Genomic DNA, 20,985 nt, shown 5'->3' with positions numbered 1-20,985 from the left:
TGACTTTACACATTTTTCCTGGTTATTCTCTTTGAGAAATAAGAATGAAGTATATGAATGCTTTGCAAACTTTAAGACTCTAGTTGAACATTAACTTGATCTTTCTATTAAAGTGGTCCAGTCAGGCAATGGTGGAGAGTTTACAAGTTCTTGTCTAGAAAGTCTTCTGCAATCCTGTGGCATTCAACATCGTTATTCTTGCCCACATACGCCTGAGCAAAATGGGCTAGTGGAAAGTAAAAATTGACATGTGATCGAAACTGGGTTGACTATGTTAAATGATGCAAATCGACTACACAAATTTTGGGTTGAAGCCTTTCGTTCTGTTGTATTTGTAATAAATAGGCAGCCAACACTGGTTCTCAACCGAAGATCTCACTATGAACTTTTACTTCACAAAACTCCAGATTATTCTGTCTTGTGAGTTTTTGGAGCTATCTGTTATCCTTTGTTGACACCATACAACTCCAATAAGATGCAACCTAAAACTCGACCATGTGTGTTTGTTGGGTATGGCTCAAGGCACAAAGGGTACCTTTGTCTAGATCCACAGACTAGACGACTCTATATATGTCGACATGTGTACTTTGATGAAAGTGCTAGATTGGAAAACAAGGAGCACATGGTTATTCAATCAAAAGACCTGAATCAATGGGGTCTTCTGATTCCTCCATCTACCTTGTATTCTTGCCCATCGTCAAAACCCACTCAAGCCGAGATGACTACCTCTTAAGAATCTTCACCCGAACCAGGTGATCCTAATATTGTCACCCCGTTTGAAGACATCGTCTTTGAACCAGTCACACCAACAAATAAACCTATTGACGGAGATCTGTCAGTCGAGACCGATAACTCTTCACCAAACCAAATTCTAACTGCACCTAGTAGTCTACCTATTTTTGTTCCATCACCAGCCAACCATAGCCATCCAATGATCTCTTGATCCATGATAGGATCCTTAAAGCCCAAGGCATTCACAACCTGCTTGCATTCCATTTCACTAAAAGCATTCAGTTTAGACCTACTTGAAGTCGAACCCAACTCTTATCATGAAGCCTCCCAATGTTCTCAGTGGCGGAAAGCTATGGATAGTGAATTTCAAGCTCTAACCCTAAATCAGACCTGACATCTAGTTCCTGTTCAGTCTCATTTCAACATCATCGGATCTAAATGGGTATACAAGGTTAAAAGAAATGTTGATGGATCCGTGGCTCATTATAAGGCCAGACTTGTGGCCAAAGGCTTCCATCAAGAGGCAGGTGTAGACTATGGCAAGACATTTAGCCTAGTGGTCAAACCCACGACCATTTGTCTCTTGCTTACTCTAGTTGCTCACTATGGGTGGTCAATACGACAACTAGATTTCAATAATGCGTTTCTGAATGGTTGTCTAACAGAGGATGTGTACATGCAGCAACCAGAAGGATATGTTGATAGAAAACATCTAGAATATGTTTGCAAACTTGATCAAGCCATCTACGGCTTGAAACAAGCTCTGCGCGCATGGTACTCTCGTCTAAGTGGATATCTTGAATCTCATGGTTTTAAGGCTTCACAATTTGATACATCATTCTTTATATCTCGACAAAAGGGAGAACATGTATTCATTTTAGTTTTTGTCTATGATACTATAATCACCGGTACTTGTGACAAAGCTATGCAACAAGTTAGCAAAGACTTAAAGAAGGCATTCTTTATAAAAGATTTGGATCGATTGTCGTTCTTTCTTGGTATAGAATTACTATACTTAAAATCAGGATGTATGCTAAGCCAAAGGAGTTATATACTTAGTATATTGAAGCGGCCCCACATGCTTGAAGCCAAGCCATGCTTAACTCTTATAAGTGCAGGTTGCAAATACAAAATGGCTGATCAGGCTTTCCAAGTTCCCTCATTCTGCCATAGGATTGTAGGAGCACTACAGTACATAACTCTCACTCGACCAGATGTCTCATTTGCTATAAACCGAGTCTGCCAGTTTATGCATGCCCCGACCGAAGAACATTAGATTGTTGTAAAACGCATATTGCGCTATCTCAAAGGGACTATATAGTTTGGTCTTTCTCTAACAAAATCTGTCTCTCTAGACTTAAATGTGTTTGTTGGTGCAGATTGAGCCGGTTGTACAAAAGACCGGAAGTCTACTGGTGGATTTATGGTTTACTTTGGATCCAATGTGATTTCCTGGGCTTCAAGAAAGCAATGGACTGTCGCTCGCTCAAGCACAGAAGCAGAGTATAAATCTCTCACACGTGCATCAGCCGAATTGCTTTGGCTAACATCATTGCTGAAAGAATTAGGAGAAAATTTATCGAGTACACCAAAATTATGGTGTGATAACCTTGGGGCTCTATATCTAGTTGCTATTCTCGTCTTTCATGCTCGTACCAAGCATGTGGAAGTAGATTTCCACTTCGTTCGAGACCATGTCAACAAAGGTAACATTCACATTCAACTCATAAAGTCTCAAGACCAACTTGTCGATGGGTTCACTAAGCCACTGGAAACGACACCCTTTCAAACTTTTTGTTCCAAGCTCGGCGTACTAAGTACCATATTGAGCTTGCCGCAGACTGTTAAAGAAGGTTGTTTCAGTAGTATAGAAAGTGCCAGGAATCAGATTCAGACCAGTCACATGGCAGAGGAAACAAGAAACAATAGTCAATCCAGCTCTACATCTTCTAGAGTCTCTCATCACCTTCCTAATATGTAGAGGATCTGTTTCAATTGTTTCTTTCTTTGTAAATTGGTTGTAACAGCTTTTATTCTTCCTATATCTCTTGCCTTCTTGTGTACCATTCAGATTCTTTATTTAATTGAAATGATCTGGTGTCTCAGTGTACAAGAGATCACTACAGAGTTTCTTAGTTCTTCTTTATTCATATGAGCAGTTTAGCTTAGCTCTAACCTTTCCCAAAATTAAACAGCACAACGTCTAGTAAGCATAGACAACATCACAACATCTGTTTGAAGTATCCCAAGTTACTCATATCCTGCAAAACAAGATAATTGTGATTAGCATGTGCTTTACTAGCATTATTCTGATTTTATCCCATTTGCAAAGCATGGAAGTCAAAACACACCCATTGAGCTAGGGATGCAAATGGGTCAGATCTAAAATGAAGGTTTTGCAATTTTTGGCTATTCCAAATCTAACTTCCCCCATGTATTTAGCTGCTCCACTTCTGAACCATTTGCATCCCTATATTGAGCGCAAATTTGGGCATCATGTAAAACATAACCAGATTCATAAACACAAATTTAGTGCAGTTTGGACATCATATATGCCAAACATGACCATGGCCACAGTCTACAGTTTGTTATGCATGGCACTAACATCACAAATCTGTTCCGCTAACCCCCTATGTCATCCCTACCTTAATTCGCTTTCTTGATATTTCATCGATGCAAGTTGTTTTAATCAAATTGGGATCTACATCATTCATTTAGTGAAGATCAATATTTGAATCGCGAAAATCCAACCTGTGTGCAGGATTTTTTGGCAATTAAAAAATCAGCGGTTGACAAAATACAAAATTGTTATCATATTTTTCTTTAAAAAAATAGTGTAAGGTTTGATTCTCATTAAATAGACCTGTCCATGTGTATGGTCAGATTTGATCAAAACAACTTGCATCATAACATTTAAGTTGGTTAGGAAGATTAGGGATGACATAGGGGATGAGTGAAACCGAACTCCTAAGATCAAGATCAAGATAAACCGAAAAAAAAAAAATTTGGAGTTTCACAAATTTGGTGAAGTTTAACTTGATGTTGAACCTATCTTAATCCTCAAAGTAACTTTTTTAGATCAAACCATTAACCAAACAGGTCCTAGCTAAGACTTCACTAGACCAAACGTGGCCCTAAGAAACTAAGCCCTTGTGCCCACCAAAGCCATGCAAATAGAACTGTCAATCAATCATCAATGGAGTCACATCAGCTTGCTGCATAAGGTGGTTCGTGGTTACAGAGATCCAACAACTTGTTGTAGCTGGCGTGACTGCAGAAACTCCCCTCCCCCTTTGTGCCCTCTGATCACTGATTGGGACCATTCACCAACGTTAAGTCAATATGACTCCATTGAAGAAGAAAAAGGAGAGAGAGAGACAAAGAGAGAGAGAGAGACGAAAGAAATCCAACATTACCACTCATGAAGATCAACAAAATGTTGAACCCATGAACTGAACAAGAGCAAAGTAGTCAAAACAAATAAAGAAAGCAAAAGAGAAAAAAAACATCAGACAGATAAAACGGGCTCACGTCGAAGCCGCTTGCCCAGATTGCAACAAAAGAGAGATAGCGTCAGCAGGAGGGAGCAGAAGCTCACTAAGATGCATATGCAAGATCACATAAACATCTACCAAGATTTTATGCACCAGGTTTTGAATGTTAACCAGAATTTGATGAAAATGAGCATTGTTTTGTGCCATCCAAACAAACCACCAAGAAGTAAGCAACCATGTTCGCCAGATGAACCTCTGCCTCGTGCTGCGCCTAATACAAATTGGGCCCAAGATAAGATCTAGCACAAAAGACTCCTCCTTAACAAACACTTTCGGATGCCTCCAGGTCCTGCTAAAGAGTTCCACAAATATTGAGCAAGACCAAAACAAGTGAAACGTAGATTCTTTTGCAGCTTGACAAAGCATGCACCAACTCAGGAGTTGAATGCCCCACTTCTTTAAATTACTATGGGTCTAGATCCTATCGTGCAAAATTAACCAAGCCAGGACTCGAGAACGGGGAGAAGGACCCTTCGCCCAAAGCACATCCTCGGGCAACCAATCAGCCCCCAGGGGGAGCAACAATCTATAGAGTTTTTTGGTGAGGAACTCTCCGCTTGGAGTCAGCGCCCACTGCAACCACTGACCAAATTTTTTGGAGTCCTCAAAATGGTCTCTAAAGCAGGCTAAAGCCCTCAACCACGATTTACCCAAGTGTGAGAGCACCAAACCCTGGGTTCCCAAACGAACCGGGATAAGAGCAGGAGCCCCATATTTAGCAAGAAGCAAACAAGCACAAAGGTTATCCGGTTGGTGGGCCAACCAACATTGCTTGGCGACAAGAACAATGCTCCGTAGTCTGGGCACAGGAATGCCTAAACAAGCCATACGCTGAGGTAAGATCATCAAACGCCAACCAATCAAGTGACGCTTACCCTTGAGTTGACACCCAAACCAAAGAAAACCTGCCAGCAAGCGCGTCAGCTGCTTCTCTACTCCCACAGGCATCACAAACATAGACATGAAAAAATCTTGAATAGTTGAAAGAACATGTTTGACTAAGGTTAGACGGTCGGCGATGGAGAGATAAGATGACTGCTACAAAAGCAATTTGTGCTTCACTTTTTGAAGCGTCGGAGCACAAGCAGCATAAGAGAGGTGTTTCACTTGTAACGGCAAGTCTAGGTACATAATAGGCATGTCAGAAATAGTATAATTAAAAATTCTCTTTCCAGCTGCAAGCATATTGGCATGAACATTGAACATGGTAATAGAGCATTTGGTCTCATTTAGAGAAAGCCCAGATAGGGAGAGAAAGAACTGAATGATAAGCTTGAAACTAAGCATCTGCTAGACATTTGCACGACAAAAAATGATCATATCATCAACATAAGTAAGAATATGACCCGGGAAGTCTGAAACCTGCAAAGAATCAATGAAACACGATACCACAACCCACTTAAGCAAGACCACAAGACCCTCAACAACAACATTGAACAACAAAGGTGAAAGAGGGCATCCTTGCCGCAAACCCCCCCCCCCCCCAGCTTGAACTGGTCTTCTCTAACACCAGTGATATTTTACATGGCCTGGGCATTTGAAATCAGCTTCCGCACCCAAGCAGAAAAACAACGACCAATACCGAAATTTGCTAACATTAGAAATAAGAATGACCAATGCACAGAGTCAAAAGCTTTATGAAAGTCTAATATAAGGACAAAGTAAGGTTGGCCGCTATGCTACAAGGAATTAATAATCTCAGACGCCATGATGAACGAGTGTTGGACCCTCTTATTACGGATAAAGGCGAATTGAGAGTCTGAAAAAATCTGGTTAGCCACCTATTTTAGCATATTCGCCAAAACCTTGGCAAACATCCAATAGAGAGCACTCATAACTGAGATAGGGTGGAATCGTGAAATATCAGTGGTCTCATCCTCTTTCGGAATAAGCAAAATAATAGCAACATGAAAATGATAAGGCAGTCTGGAGTTACGATAAAACTCATCAAACATGCCCACCACATCTAATTTAAGATAGTCCCAAAAGATTCTAAAAAAGTTGACATGAAACCCGTCAATGCCAGGCGCTTTCCAACCTGACAGATCCTTAATGGCCCTAAAAATCTCATCGTCAGAGAACCTCCTTTGCATAGATCTGGCTTGCTCAGGCTGAATTGATCCAACTAGGACATTACTAAAGACACCCTCCGCAGTTAACGAAGCAGAATATAAATCCTTAAAATATAGCGAGACTGTCAGATTAACGTGTTGATTGAGATAGGAAACAACCCCAATAGACATAGAAGGAACGACTTTCCTCCTATGACGATGAGAAGCATATGAGTGAAAAAAATTAGTGTTGCCATCACTAGCCGCAAACCATTTTACCCTAGACCTCTGTTTTTAATGAATTTTCTCTTTGACCCTCCAACTTTTCAAGAGTATAGTTAATTCTAAGGACTTGGTCTGGAGACTAAGAAGTTGCAAATTAGAAAAAGAGCCAAGAGAAGACATAGACTGATACAACATAGAAATCTCCTGATCTCATGCGTCCATTTGCTGAAATTTATCCACATTGTGACTATGAAGCCAAACTTTGATATCCTTAGTTAGACGAGAAAGCTTATTTTGAACCCGAAGCACCGCCCAATGCTCATCAACAGGTTTGTTCCAAGAATTAGCAATAACTGAGAGAAAATCTGGCTTCTGAAGCCACCATTCTTCAAACGCAAAGGTCCTGCTGGGTTGAAAGTCATCCACTCAATGAGTGATGATCTGCCCATGATCCGAGATAGAGGGAGCAAACAACACACACTTAACATCAGGAATGAGGTCCAATAAATTAGGGGTGACAAGGACTCTGCAGCATGGATGAGATCGCCTATTTGACCAAGAGAAGCACTCTCCGGTTAAAGGAATATGGTAGAGGAAATGTCGATGAACAAAGTCTTGGAAACCTCGCATAGAGGGATTAGGAATAACGAGGTTATTAAAGTCATGAATATATAGCAAACAATTGAAATCCTCTATAAGAAGGTGACAATCTGCGCTGAAAATGATAACCCTATCCAAATCATCCCAAAATACGGGCCTCATGGCGGCGAGATTAGAGCCATAAACAACATAAACCACTACCCTTCTACCAACTGCCTGCAAATTGAAAGCAACAGATAGAGAGAAAAGACCCACATCTAGCTGAGATAAATTTAAAGATTGTTTTCCCAAGATAAAGATACCTCATGCATGATTGACCGCAGGCTTAAAGAAATAGTCAGCTCCCTGCCAGATGCTAGAGGCGATCACGAGGGGGATGACCTTCATTTTAGTTTCACATAAAGCAAGTAGGTCGGGTTTTTTTTCTCTAACCCAATTAGCCAGAAACAAGCATTTCGTGAGACAATTTAAGCCCCTAACATTCCAACAAACAGTCTTCATGAAACAAAATCTGGAAAAACCCGAGGTTGGTAGCACCGATACGATCTTCTTGAGGACCTAGCATCGGTAGCCGAAACAATTGATGAAGGCCTCCTCCTTCTTCGTTGACCATGCATGATTTGCCGAACACCCCTAGCACTGACAGATGACCTCAAGTGACCATCGAAAATGCCCAACTGCTCGCAGTTTGCTCCATCGGAGTGGCAGAGAGAGTCCATAATAATAGCAGAGATAGCTGAAATCGTAGAATTCATATCACCAGCTATAGCTTGCAGCTACGAAAAGAGAGAGAGAGAGAGAGAGGGAGAGAGAGAGTCCTTCCTTTGCTCCCATGCCTTTGCTCACCAATTGCCCCCCTAAAGAGACAAACAGTTAGAGCCAGAGCATAGTTGTGAAACGTCCCTTTAGTGTCTCTGCTGAGAGAATTATTATGGAATTTGAGGCACCCGAGGAGGCTCCGTGCACGCCCTGCTTCACTGTGGCTAAATAGGGCAGCCCCCCCCCCCCCCCACACACACACACACACACTGTGACTGTCATATTTTAATGGTCATTTTGTAAAGTCAGGCATTGACGGATCACCACCTTTCAATATTGCAGATGCCTTCTTTGTCATACATCACATTTTATTTAATTTGTTCAAGATATTAAAAAAAAGGGTATGTAAAAGGTTACTGGGACACCCATTGATGGTGCTGGCCTTATGATGATGGTATGATGAAGTAATATGTTAAAATATTGGCATGAACTCTGGTAGTGTTTGGTGGTTTCTTTACTGATAATGGCAGCATTTACAGTATTTTAACCATCAGGTGGGTCGTTTTCTTTGACTGCTTTTTCTTCTAGATGGTTATTGGTGGTGTTCAATTCTTCATGCAGAGCAGAACGATTAAAGGAAGTTCTTTGTCAGATGAAGTGTGTCCTCTGTGGGTGGCCTTCTTTCGTGATTAAGGGAAGGGCTTGCAATTCTTTGGCTAGGGAAAGCTTACCAAAATCGTGATATTTTTCACGTTTAGTTTTACTCTTGGTATCTTCAATGGAAAGAGTTTTGTTGGTTATACATTGAATAGCATGTATGGTATAGTTTAGTCTTGGTATCCTCAATGGGAAGAATGGTGTTTGCAATGGCCAAAGCGACCCTAGGAACAATATTAAATTGTACATGTTTGTCCCCAAATGGGAATCTTCACAAAATGGTTTGGTGAAAATAACAGTCACCAGTACACTCCATTGCAAGATTATATATATATATATATATATATATATATATATATATATATATATATATATATATATAACCAAGTCTCTAGATAGATAAAGAAGAGTCGGTGTCCCTACTTTACTAACTGCAGGTAGGTATGTCTTGTTTATTTTAGACATGGAAAGCTTGGTCTACTGTTTGTAGAAGTGTAATATGGCCCATGGCTCTTCTCCAAATGGTTCCTTTTTGACGTGTGTAGGGTTGAGAGAACTGCTTTATGATGGTGCAGGGGCATAGAGATTTAGATTGTTGGCTGTTTTCGTATGGGTGATTTGACTTGGACCCTTTGAGAAATAAAGCCCCACAACACATTTCCTCTGGTGGGTCCTGTGTCTCCTACTTGAATTTTTTGTTGGGTATGTGAAAAAATCCTATTTTTTCTTCACTGCTTGCATATTTTGTGTGTTATTGATGCTCTTTTTTTCTTCTGTTCGTAGAGAAAGAGATGGGTTTGGTTGAGAAATTGGCATGGGCTAATGAGTATAGCAAGAGACGCTGCAGGAGAGTGTATTGGAGGGTTAGAGCAGAGATCAGGAGGGCCATCAAGAGCATGATGAACGAGCAAAGGCTGATGTTCCAATATGATGCTTCAAGTTATGCTCTCAATTTCGATGATGGTGCTGCATGTGATAGTGGGTGCCTGGATGACACCATAATCTTTGCATTCTTGTTTCTTCACTTTATGTACAAAGCTAAGCTACAATACCTAAGGGAGAATTTACAGGAAGAAACATAAATGTGAAACTGTAGCTATTTTCTTCTCTTTCTTGGAATTAATAGAATATGTTTTGGTTCTAGGAGTCCTTGAATTCATTCCTTCTTATTCTCCTCTTCTGCTGCTGCTGAACTCCTTCTTTGGCAACAGAAGTATGAAATGTCAAAATTCTTGATTTTTTTTTTCGCATGTTAATGCTTCTCTTGGGAACTTGAATGGAAAAAATAAAGGGAGAATTGAGAGATGCCAACTGTTCGTTTAAATTTTATCTTTTTTCAATTGAGACATCACATTATGGGTCAAGAGATGTCACATTGATTGTGGACCTGAGTCAGTGTCTGCAGTCTAAAACTCCACAGGTACTCCCCCAGCATACCGGGGATAGTTCTCCGTTTAGCTTACAACATAGGATGCACACCTGGGGTATCGAACTCTCGGCCTCTTTCAACTTGAAAACCTTAATCCGAACCACCTAGCCAGGTGTGCTGAGCCTTGTTGGGCAAGAATGAAAGCCTTTGAAATGGTGATACCCTTGAAACTCTTGGTCATTTGCAAGGTAGAGAATTTTCTTGAAAAAGTTAATTAATATTGAAAAATATTTATTGGTTTGTGAAGCTGCAATAGGAGAGAGCAAAACTGTGAGCACTTTTGCCATCTGTGCTTGACATATTCGACAGGTCCAGTGTCTTTTTGTGCAAGACGTTTTACTTGGAGAACAGCAAACCCTTTAATGAAGTTTGATTCTATCGAGAAAGGAGACTCAGGGAAAGTAGAGTGTCTTATTTTAAGTGGAAAGAACTCTCACGTCATGATTGTCACCACTTTTTAGTTTTATTTTTTTTTTATAGTCAGGGGTTTGGCAGACCCCACCAGTTATACATGGATTTGAACTGGCAACGTTCCAACACAAGGTGACGTTCACTAACAGCTCCTACCAAACAAGGGAGGCACCCGTTGGTACCACTTTTTAGCTTTCTACACTCGTGATATTGGCAAACACATCTTGCTTGTGTTTGTTTCGGTTGGAATTCCATTTTCTGTAGCAAATGAATTACTAGGAACCTCTTATCGGTGGAAAATGGGTTCTTTCATTGGGCATCTCTTGGAATTGCTTGAGTTTGAGTTTCTCTGTAGCAAATGATGACCGTTTGAGTTTCTCTGCCGTTAAATGAATTCCCTGGAATTGCTTTACAACACCAAGGTACACTCGTGACAAGGAAGCTGATAGCTTGTGACTTAATGGTTGAGTTTAAAAAATAAGTGCCTCCGTGAGGCCCGAGAGTGATGTTACTTACTCCAAAAGTCTGTCCTGATAAACCTGTCTTAGGATGTACCACCCTCTACGCTTATTATTAGGTGACGTCTCCCCAATCAAAAGATTGGACATGTTGTTCACTTTGTCAACTAGATCCTTCAATATGATACCACCTTGAGTACACAGTTTCTTCCACCTCGACAGCGTCAAGACCAACCCCATCGGATGGTGGCCTTGCAGTCTTAGTGTCAACTAATTAAATCAACTCAATCTCACCATTATCATTAATAATAAACTCTTCGTTCACCACATTATCATCACCCAATGGTTCTCTTTGTAAATTCTGCTGATCATGTTGAACATTTACTGCATCAGATAAAATCACAAAACAGTTGAAAGCTGAAGAGATCAAAAACACTGTAGAAGAGTCACACGGTTTAAGTGGTTCGGCCTGTGTAGCCTACATCCACGGAGGAAGATCATTCATCTTTTATTCTCTCGTACTTTTGAGTACAACAGAAAGAGATAACAGTCCCACAGAGATAGGGAAAGTAAGTAAAGCTAATGAGAGAAATAAGGAAAATGAAACCGTCAGATCTCCCACGATAGGATATTGATCATCAAAAGCAATAATAGGATTCTCCGAAGTGTTTGGAGGATCATTCGGTTCAGGTTCTAAATTATACTGAACATGCAGAATATTTTTTTATTCCTCAACATCATTGAAAATAACTTTAAAACAATTGGAATCAACAATAAGAACCTCCGAAATGTTTGGGGGAGCTTCTTTCAAACTCTGTCCACCAATGTCCAACTTTGATCCTAGAGAACCCATACCTTGTGCATTTTTTTTCTTTTCTCAGCTGGTTGCTAAACATCACCTGAAACTTTCTTAGCAGCAAAATTAGATTTGTATGGGCATCGGGCAGTCCCATAAGACTGGGACTAACATATCCCACACACTTTAGAAGAAGACTTGTACTCAAAATTCAAATCACCTTTGAATAGTTGGCCTAATACAAGAGGTGCATAAACAATAAGCTCACAATTACCTTGGCATTCGTGTGCTCATCTACCGCCACAAGCTTACCACCCAGACCTTCCGTTACCATTACAAACATAACCGGGGGGAGATCAGTAATGCGAGTTCAGATAGGAAGAGATCTCAACGGATGAAACTTAGAGATCCTAGAGTCATCCCATTGTTTCACCAGCAAAGTTCTCCTTGCCAACATCCAAGGACTCCGCTGAAGCACATACAACATGTCATTATTCCTAAAGTGAACAAGGAATTCACTTTCAGGGAAAGCAGAGAAAATGAGTTTTTTACATAATTTTCATCTCTTGTACAGCTCTGACACAGAAAATTCAAGCTCCATAGGTCGGGTATCCCATTTATACACCAGAGAAAAAATCATATGGCTTCATATGATTAACGTACAAGAATGCAAAAAACCATTTTTCCCTCTTTCCTACTAGGCTTAGGCCAAAACAGATTCAGATCAACCAAGTGACATCCAACAATCTGGGCCTAAGACCTATTAGGTATGACTGTATTTACAGCTGAGTTCTCCTTACCAATATCAGATTTCGATAATTAAGAAGGCGATCAGAATTTTTGTCACAACCATCATCTGTCATCTGGGATGTGTAATGTGACGGGTCCTTAAGTTCACCACCATTCACACAATCATCCGTCATCTTGGATGAATTATGTGATGATCCCAAAACCCCTGAATCAAAGCACGCATGAACAAGATTGAACATAACACAGTCACATCCAACAATCGCCCAAGACCGATTAAGCATGGCCATATTGACAGTCGAGTTCTCCTTACCAAGATCAAACTACTTAGGAGAATCAAGAAGGTGATCCGAATTTCCATCACAACCATCATCTGTCATCTTTGATGGGTAATGTGACAAGTCCTTAAGTTCACCACCATTCACACAATCATCCATCATTTTGGATGAATTATGTGACAATCCCAAAACCCTTGAATCAGAGCACGCAGGAACAAGATATATTGAGCATACAAATGGACATCCTTTTGACCCCATAGGTAGGGAAAGCATTCACTACCCTTATAAGGAACCCTCTCGTTGAAACTCATAGGGCGAGGTTGTTTTGCAAAATTCTAACCCCATAGATGTGTTCAGCACCGTAAAACAAAATCTAACCCCATAGATTGTTTTGGATAGTTTGACCTAAGATCACGATTTTTAGAAGGTGTAAAATTCTGTACATTGTAGGCCATTGATTTATCAACCCCTAAAAAGCTGCATATACATTGCAAAGCATGATCTAAATGTTGTTTCTTACTAAAAGAAACGCATCACTTCTAAAGGGTTAGATGCGTAAAGAGCATAAAAAAATAAAACTATTACTGTTTTTCACTGGGGTTCCTTACGCACGATGGTAGCAAACATTATACCAAAATGATATATTGTTGTTATTGCAAAGATTCAAACACTCAGAGATGATGCATTTGATCATCTTAGTTCATTCAAGACCATATATAGTTACCGGAAAACAAAATGGATAGGAGAATAATGTGTGAAGCGGAAGCTAGGAAGCGAATACTAAAAAAATAGTGAAGTGGGAAGAGGGATATATATGGTTGTAAAACTATTATTCAAGCACATTAAAAATGAAAAAAGGCACATAGAAAGCAATATGAAGGGCGTTAAAAGCAAATAAAAAATAACTTGAACACGTATAAAATTACATAAAACTAACATGTAAACTTGTTATAAACCATTATAATTATTATTTTTTTGAAAGGCAAACTGGGGTTAGGCAGACCCCACACCAGTTATCCAACTGTACAACTGGGTTTTGAACCTGCAACATCTCACCACAAGGAGACATGCAATGACATCTCCTACCAAACACGCAGAGCCCCCTTTGGTAAGCAATTATTAATTTTCAATCTAAAAAACATAGAAAGTTAAGAGAAAGCGGGTGGGAAGTGAAAAGAAACAAGAGAGAAATGTTAAGAAATCCAATAGAAATTTATTTCGGAAACAAGGAGGAAGCAAGTTTCCTACTAAAAGGAATGGAGTTTCTCATATTTCAGAAGCTGATTTCTCAAAGCTTCTCCTCCTTTCAATTATGTGAGATGTTTTCAGCTTCCCAAGTGAGTTTTCAAGAAAGTGAGTTTATGTAGCATGAAACTTTTGGTAACTATGTTTAAGACAATAAATATTGCAGTCTTACTAGGGCAGTTGAAGTTTATCACCTGATAATGGACTCATCAACCTTAAAGGTGTCAGACCTAATTAGACCCGTTGCACCAATTCAGCACATTCCCCTTAGTATGACAGAAAGGAATAGGGTGCCTCTTAGATGCAAAATGAGGCCCAAATCTACACTAAGATGGTTAAAGCAAGTATGGGCGATTCTACCAACGGGGGCTCCGCTTGTGTGGTTGGAGCAGCTAGTGCATGTCACCTTGTGTTGGGAGGTTGCAAGTTCAAAACCCAATGGTATAGTTGTATAACTGGTAGGGGTGTGCCTAATCTCAGCTTGCCTTTCGAAAAAACAAACAGTATGGGCGAGTCTGCATGCCCACTAGGTCAAGACATATGACCACATGCATGTTGATGGCAGTCCAATGTCACCTTTAATTGCCCTTTTGCAGTTTGGTAGTGAAGAATAGGATTGGAGCAATTTAAATGTCTTGAAAGGACCTCCCACAACCTGCGATGACACCATTCACTGGCATTCAAGACAGACAGGTTGAACGTATGTGGGGCCCACAAATACCCGTTTGCTCGGCATCATCCATCTCACAGATGGATGGTGTATAGTGCTCAATCCCAACAATACTGTGCCAGCTGATCCAAGATTTTTCCAGACTTGTCCACCCCATGAACAGAAACTTGACTGCTAGCTTCAGCTACTTTTAGCAGCAAATAGTCGTTTGCTTGTTTGTTTGTTTGTCTACCTAGTGTTGCTTCTTTTGTTTGGTTTTGTAGATGTATTTTAAGTTCTCATGGAGAAAATGTAGCCTTCTGTGAGGGAGTGCCAGTAGAGCAGGCCCTAATTCATGCCTCTTTCACATGTGGGATGAAGGCCACCGCAGGACAGTTGGTCTGGTTGCCCTATTTCTGCATGGCACAAGTCTGTCTGCTGCTTTGTTGCATGACATTAGGCCCATCGATGAGTAGGACTCACCAAACGGTCTTATAAGACCAAAAAAACTGAAGATTGAAGCATCCAGAAAAGTATATATATATATATATATATATATATATATTTGGTTTGACCAGGACCTTACCGGTACAAAACCCTATAGGATCAAGGTTTAGTGATAAACAAGGACAGTTAAGATCGACCCAAAGGGTCCAATTAATATAAGGAGCAGGGTATGTTTTGTGAAATTTCATAGCAGACCCTGGCCTTGACTAAGATCTGTAAAATTTTTAATGTAAAAAGGATAAAATATATTATTATAATAAGTATGGTCTGGTTCTAGTTCATGTAATCCTTATAGGATCTAGGTATGGTTTATCTTATGGTGGGTTCGATTGGACCTGAGTCTTAACTAGGTATCTTCATCTCAAATCAGGTCTGGGTCTGGTTTCACTTGGGTCCAAACCAAACCTGAGGGTAGCTGTCTACTCCAGTTTGTGCTTATCACATGCAAACGGGTTTTCCAGGTTGTTTTTCGCAAATCTAACCTCGCGGTCATGTTTTTCCAATATTCTTTGACCCTTATATTTATGATATTTATAAAAGTTTTACTTGATCGATTCTCAAACCTTATAAAATACTACTTGTGCACCAGAATCGGACGATGTAAGAGTTGATTCCTGTAAAATCAAGCATGTAGAACACATCTATATGGTCAGAGTTGAGAAAAATAGAGAAACCCCCCCTCAAAAGCTCGATACTTGCTGGCTAAGAAAACCATTGTTTCCATTAATGCGAGTGGATAGGGATGGCAGTGGACTAGGGCGGGTGAGGGGGCAACTTCTTCATCCCTGCCCCATCTCAAAATATTGCCCTTCTCTGGTGGAAAAACTTTGGACCTCCACTCTGTTTCGTTCCTGCCCGGGGTAGTTTAATAAACAATGAAATTTCTAACATTGAAATTTTTAACTTATTTTAATATATATATATATATAAGATTTATATGTAATTTTATAAAATAAATAAGAGTATTTTAATCATTTTATTAATAGAGGTCAGGGCAAGTGACCAGGTCTCTTACTCCGGAGGTGGTTTCTCTGTTACTCGTGGAAAAACAGAGGTGGGATTCAGTCTTCTGTAGGCAAGAAAGTACACCCCCATTGCTTTATCATGTTGAGTCCTTGTAAGGTGAGTCAGTTGTCTCGCCCCGGGTTTACTTCATGGTGGGGGCAGGTTCATTAAGTGACTTGTCTCCTTGTGAAGGTTCCTTGTCATAAAACGATGGTTCATATGACTCGTACTTAGGATCGAAGTCTAGGTTTCATCACATTACTCCCTTTCTATATATCGTTTTAATTTTGCCTGAGAGTTACTCTAAGGCTCTTAAGCACATGACATAGAGTGAAAAAAAAAAAAAAAACAGAATTTCTAAAGCCATGGATGTTTTGAAAAATTCACAAATGCCTTTCACAAGAAAAATATTGAACACCAAACCTTGAGCTCCAACGTAGTGGAAGAATAATTTGTTAGCAAACATATTTTATGTAAATCGGAAGTCCGATTCACAAAGAAACAACCAAGTTACCATACTCTTATAAACAAAACTTGAAAGAGAACAAGGAGGCAATAGAAAATACAAAATAAATCAATAATACAATCCATCAAGTATGATTGAAAAACCCACTATGATGAGTATTTATAGGAGAAGACGAGAAACCTAAAGGCTATTTTTGATCCAAGATGAATCCATTATATTGAAGAATTCAAATCTAAATAAAAATCTTAAATTAGAACTAGACCCAAATAGATCTCTTGGATCCGGATTGCACACTATTTTCCTCCTACATTATTCTCCCCAGGTTGAAAAAAACATGCCTTGTAATCGGATCCAAAGAATAACTAAACAAGTGATGAATGATGATCTTATTAGCGAGTGGTTGGTGCAATAGAGAAACAAATAAATCTTCATATGGGGGCATGAAACAAATTATGATGATCCAACTTAAGAGGCACTTAGATTCGTTTAGAATCAATTGTAACCAATATACCTTAAATTGATTGAAGTAGGTTTGGATGGGACTTGAATCAAATAGATCGAATACGTTGTCAATATACGATGGTTGTAGGATTTGTGTAGGAGATAAGGTTTGGATAAGTCCAAGTGGGTTTAAAAGGATGTTTAGGTAATTGTTTGGATCAAACTGTTTTGGATTGGAAGGGTTTTGGTTTTGGGTAGTATTAAGACAAAAAAAAATAGGGTTTAGTTTCAACTTGATGGGTTTGTGTATTGCGCTGGACCCACTAGGATTGCGGATGGGGCTGAGCTGGGCAAGGCGGAGATTGGGACAGGGTTGCGCAGAGGAAAGCGTAAGTTCATCCCCACTTTCATTCTCGCACGGGTTTTGATTTTAACCTTCATCCCGCCTCCATCCCCGTTTCATGTCCTCCATCCCTTGTTCAAACGGGGCGAGGCGAAGCTCCATTTTCCCCTATCCACTGCCTTTAAAACCCATGTGACATTACTAAATAAGAAAAAAAAAATGCAACCAACAAGAAATTGCTGATTCCTCACTGTCGTTGCTCTTGAAAGTTCCTAAAGATACCACGAACTTTGCTTTCACACTTGGTCTATCATTGTCCATATAGCACAGCTTTCCATGCAAAGTCTCCACTAACAAAACCTCTTGCAAAGGAACATAAATGATAAAGTCCTTACGTGGTTACCACATCTAATATATATATATATATATATATATATATATATATATATATATATATATATATATATATAGAGAGAGAGAGAGAGAGAGAGAGAGAGAGAGAGAGTTGGGTTTGACCCGAACCCGACTCGTATCAAACCCTATAGGGTCAGGGTTTGGTGATATAGATGGAGGTCCTATTAGAAACTAGGTCGGATCCAAAGGGTCTGATTAGTGTATAGAAGTGAGTATAGTTTGTGAAATTTCATACCATACCTTGGTCTGATTCGATTACTGATTAAGACACATGATTTTTAAATATAAAAAAGACAAAAAGCAGTATTTTATAAGGTATGGACTGGGTCTAGTTCATGTAATTCTTATAGGATCCTGGTATGGCTTTTCTTATGGCAGACCCGAGTCTGGACCCAGTACCAACACATCAAAGTCAGATCTGGGTTAGGACTCACCTGGGTCTGAACCAGATCCGAGCCATTGACATCCCTTGCACCCTGGGCTCAGTTTGGGTCATGTCAGAACCATTTTTTTAATCTGGTCTAAAAATTAGATGTGGACCAACCTAATTTGATTCATGCCTGGGTTTGAGCCCAATTATGGGTAAAAAAATTATAGGAAGAGATAAACTGAGTTAGGTCCAAACAAGATAGGTCTTAAATAGACCTGTTCTTTTAATTAAGTATAGAAACTAGACCTAAATCCAACCCAGTTTGATTTGGGCCCCGGTCAGGTCAACTTGGGTTAATGGGTTCACGTTTCAAATTAAGGTTTGGGTCTTAATTTGACTTAGGTTTTAGGTTTAGGTATGACTAGGATTATAGACCTGTATGGATTAATGGGTTCAGGTAGATATCAGGTCGGGTCTAAATGGATTGGTTTTGTTTTATTGCAAGCATGTCCCATTAAGACTTTTAAGTTTTTGGGGTCGCCGAAGTGGCCAGCAGGGTCGTTATGAGGATAGTGAGATGAAAGCTCCCGATCAAACCCTGCTGGCGTACAAGTGTCTTCGTAGCTTTAAGAGGTGGGCCACGTATGGCAGAGTGGTTATGAGGATACTGAGATGAAAGCTCCCGATCAAACCCTGCTGGCGTACAAGTGTCTTCGTAGCTTTAAGAGGTGGGCCACGTAAGGCAGGGTGGTCGTGGGGTCCCACCTGGGGTTTTCCTCACTTCGGCAAGGTTCCTCATCGTAAAAAAAAAAAGGTTTTTGGAGTTGGGAAAGTTTTTATCATCAAGAAAACCTATTAAATTAATACTAATTATACTTTTACTAATGATAATTATATTTAAAATGAACATTATTTGCACATAAGTTCAAATTAGAGTGGTTCTAGTGTTTGGTAAAGAACAATTTGGGTTTGGGACAGGTCGAGTATGAAAAATGTTTGAGAGCAAAAACATGTGTTGGTACATATTGTATAAAACCATTAGTTGGGTAATGAAATAGGTTTGAGAACGTACCGGGTTCAGGTTCAGGTATACATTACATGGAACCTTTATATGCCGAGTAAAAAAAAAAAGAGTTGGGCTCAATTGAGTTTAGAACCATCGAACTGACTTGTTTTTTGAATAGTTTCACATTTTAGACCCCATCCGAACCCATGGGTTTATCAAGAAGAGGTCATGTAGCTAGGGTCTAATTGGTTTAGGACAGTATTGGTTCAGTTTAAGTATAACGGATCCACTTACCCTATATATATATATATATATATATATATATATATATATATATATATATATATATATATATATATATATATATATATATATATATATATATAGAGAGAGAGAGAGAGAGAGAGAGAGAGAGAGAGAGAGAGAGAGAGAGAGAGTAGTCATTGAGTTTGGTCAAATTTAAAATGACACACATTACATAAGCCATGCCTGATAGAAGCTTTAGATTTTGAAATTTCCTAATATTTTTTTGTTGATCAGGCCCTATAGATATGATGGTTAGTATAAACCAAGTTTTGGATCATGCAATTACAGGCTTTTCAGACCTTTACAAATCAATGGCTCACAATGTATCAAAATTTCATGACTTAAAAAATCTTATTTTTATGTCCAAAAAACATGATCCAAAGCACCATTCCTATCAAATAAACTATGTTGAGTACATCCATAATGTTTAATTGAGAAGATACAACCACAGTGACAAACATTTTTTAGGCAAAATCTCATTTTTCAAAAACTTGCGAGAAATTGAAATTTTTTCATAAATCTCGTGTTTTTTTGGCAAAATCTCGACAATAAGAACTAAATTAAAAAATATAAAAATATATTTTTATAAGAAAATATTAATAAAATTTATTTAAAAATACATGATTTTTTCATGATAAATAGCCATTTAAAATGTAAATATCATGTTTAAACTGTGGTATTTATATTTTTCATAAATCTCGCAAGAAATTGCCGTTTTAAACTTTCAGGCAATTTCTCACGATATTGTCGCAAGATTTTCATAATCTCACGATATTTGTCATTATGGATACAACATAAAACCATGTTTTCTAGTAGCTAGAAGTAGCTACTTCATTACTCACACACATATGTATAGTAGTAATTTGATCAAATTCAAAATGGTTAATGTTCCCACGCCATGAAAAATAGAATAGTATAGTTACTGGACTTTGGGCAAATACCAAAGGCACCTAATTGACAACTAACACACAAGAGAGAAAGAGAGAGAGCATTCACCATTCAACATTACCAAAATACATCCAACAGAATATGGATGAGAGAGGAACATAAGAGTAAGACAGCCACCATCTAGGTGACTGTGCACAGTTCAGAGTACAAGTAGATCCAACCCCCCATCTCTACTATGTAATTTAAGAGCCAGATACACATCAGACATAACCCGCTGACGTAGCCTTCCAAAATTGAATTTGATGCCCTTGAAAAAGATATCGTTTCTTTTAGTCCAGATCACCCACCATGCTGAAAACAACCATACCCACCACAACAATTTCCATTTTTTTTGTTTCATAAAATCATGGGACCAAGCAAGAGGTCCCGAATAACAGAACTCGAACGAGTTTGAACAGACGGTGCATCCCAAGTTTGAAAAAATAGGTCTAGAACTACCGGGCAAAACCAAAATAGGTGAGTCGTGTCCTCTACTGCCTTCTCGCAAAGAACACACATGCTGGGAAATTGAAACCCCCATTTCCTGACATTAATCTGGGTTTGAACACGATCCAGAACCACTAGCCACGCCAAAGCTTTTGCCCTTGG

Source organism: Nuphar pumila, chromosome 11 (assembly GCF_984573655.1).
Source record: "Nuphar pumila chromosome 11, dmNupPumi1.hap1.1, whole genome shotgun sequence".
Classification (NCBI taxonomy): domain Eukaryota; kingdom Viridiplantae; phylum Streptophyta; class Magnoliopsida; order Nymphaeales; family Nymphaeaceae; genus Nuphar; species Nuphar pumila.
Note: the sequence above shows the minus strand (reverse complement) of the source record.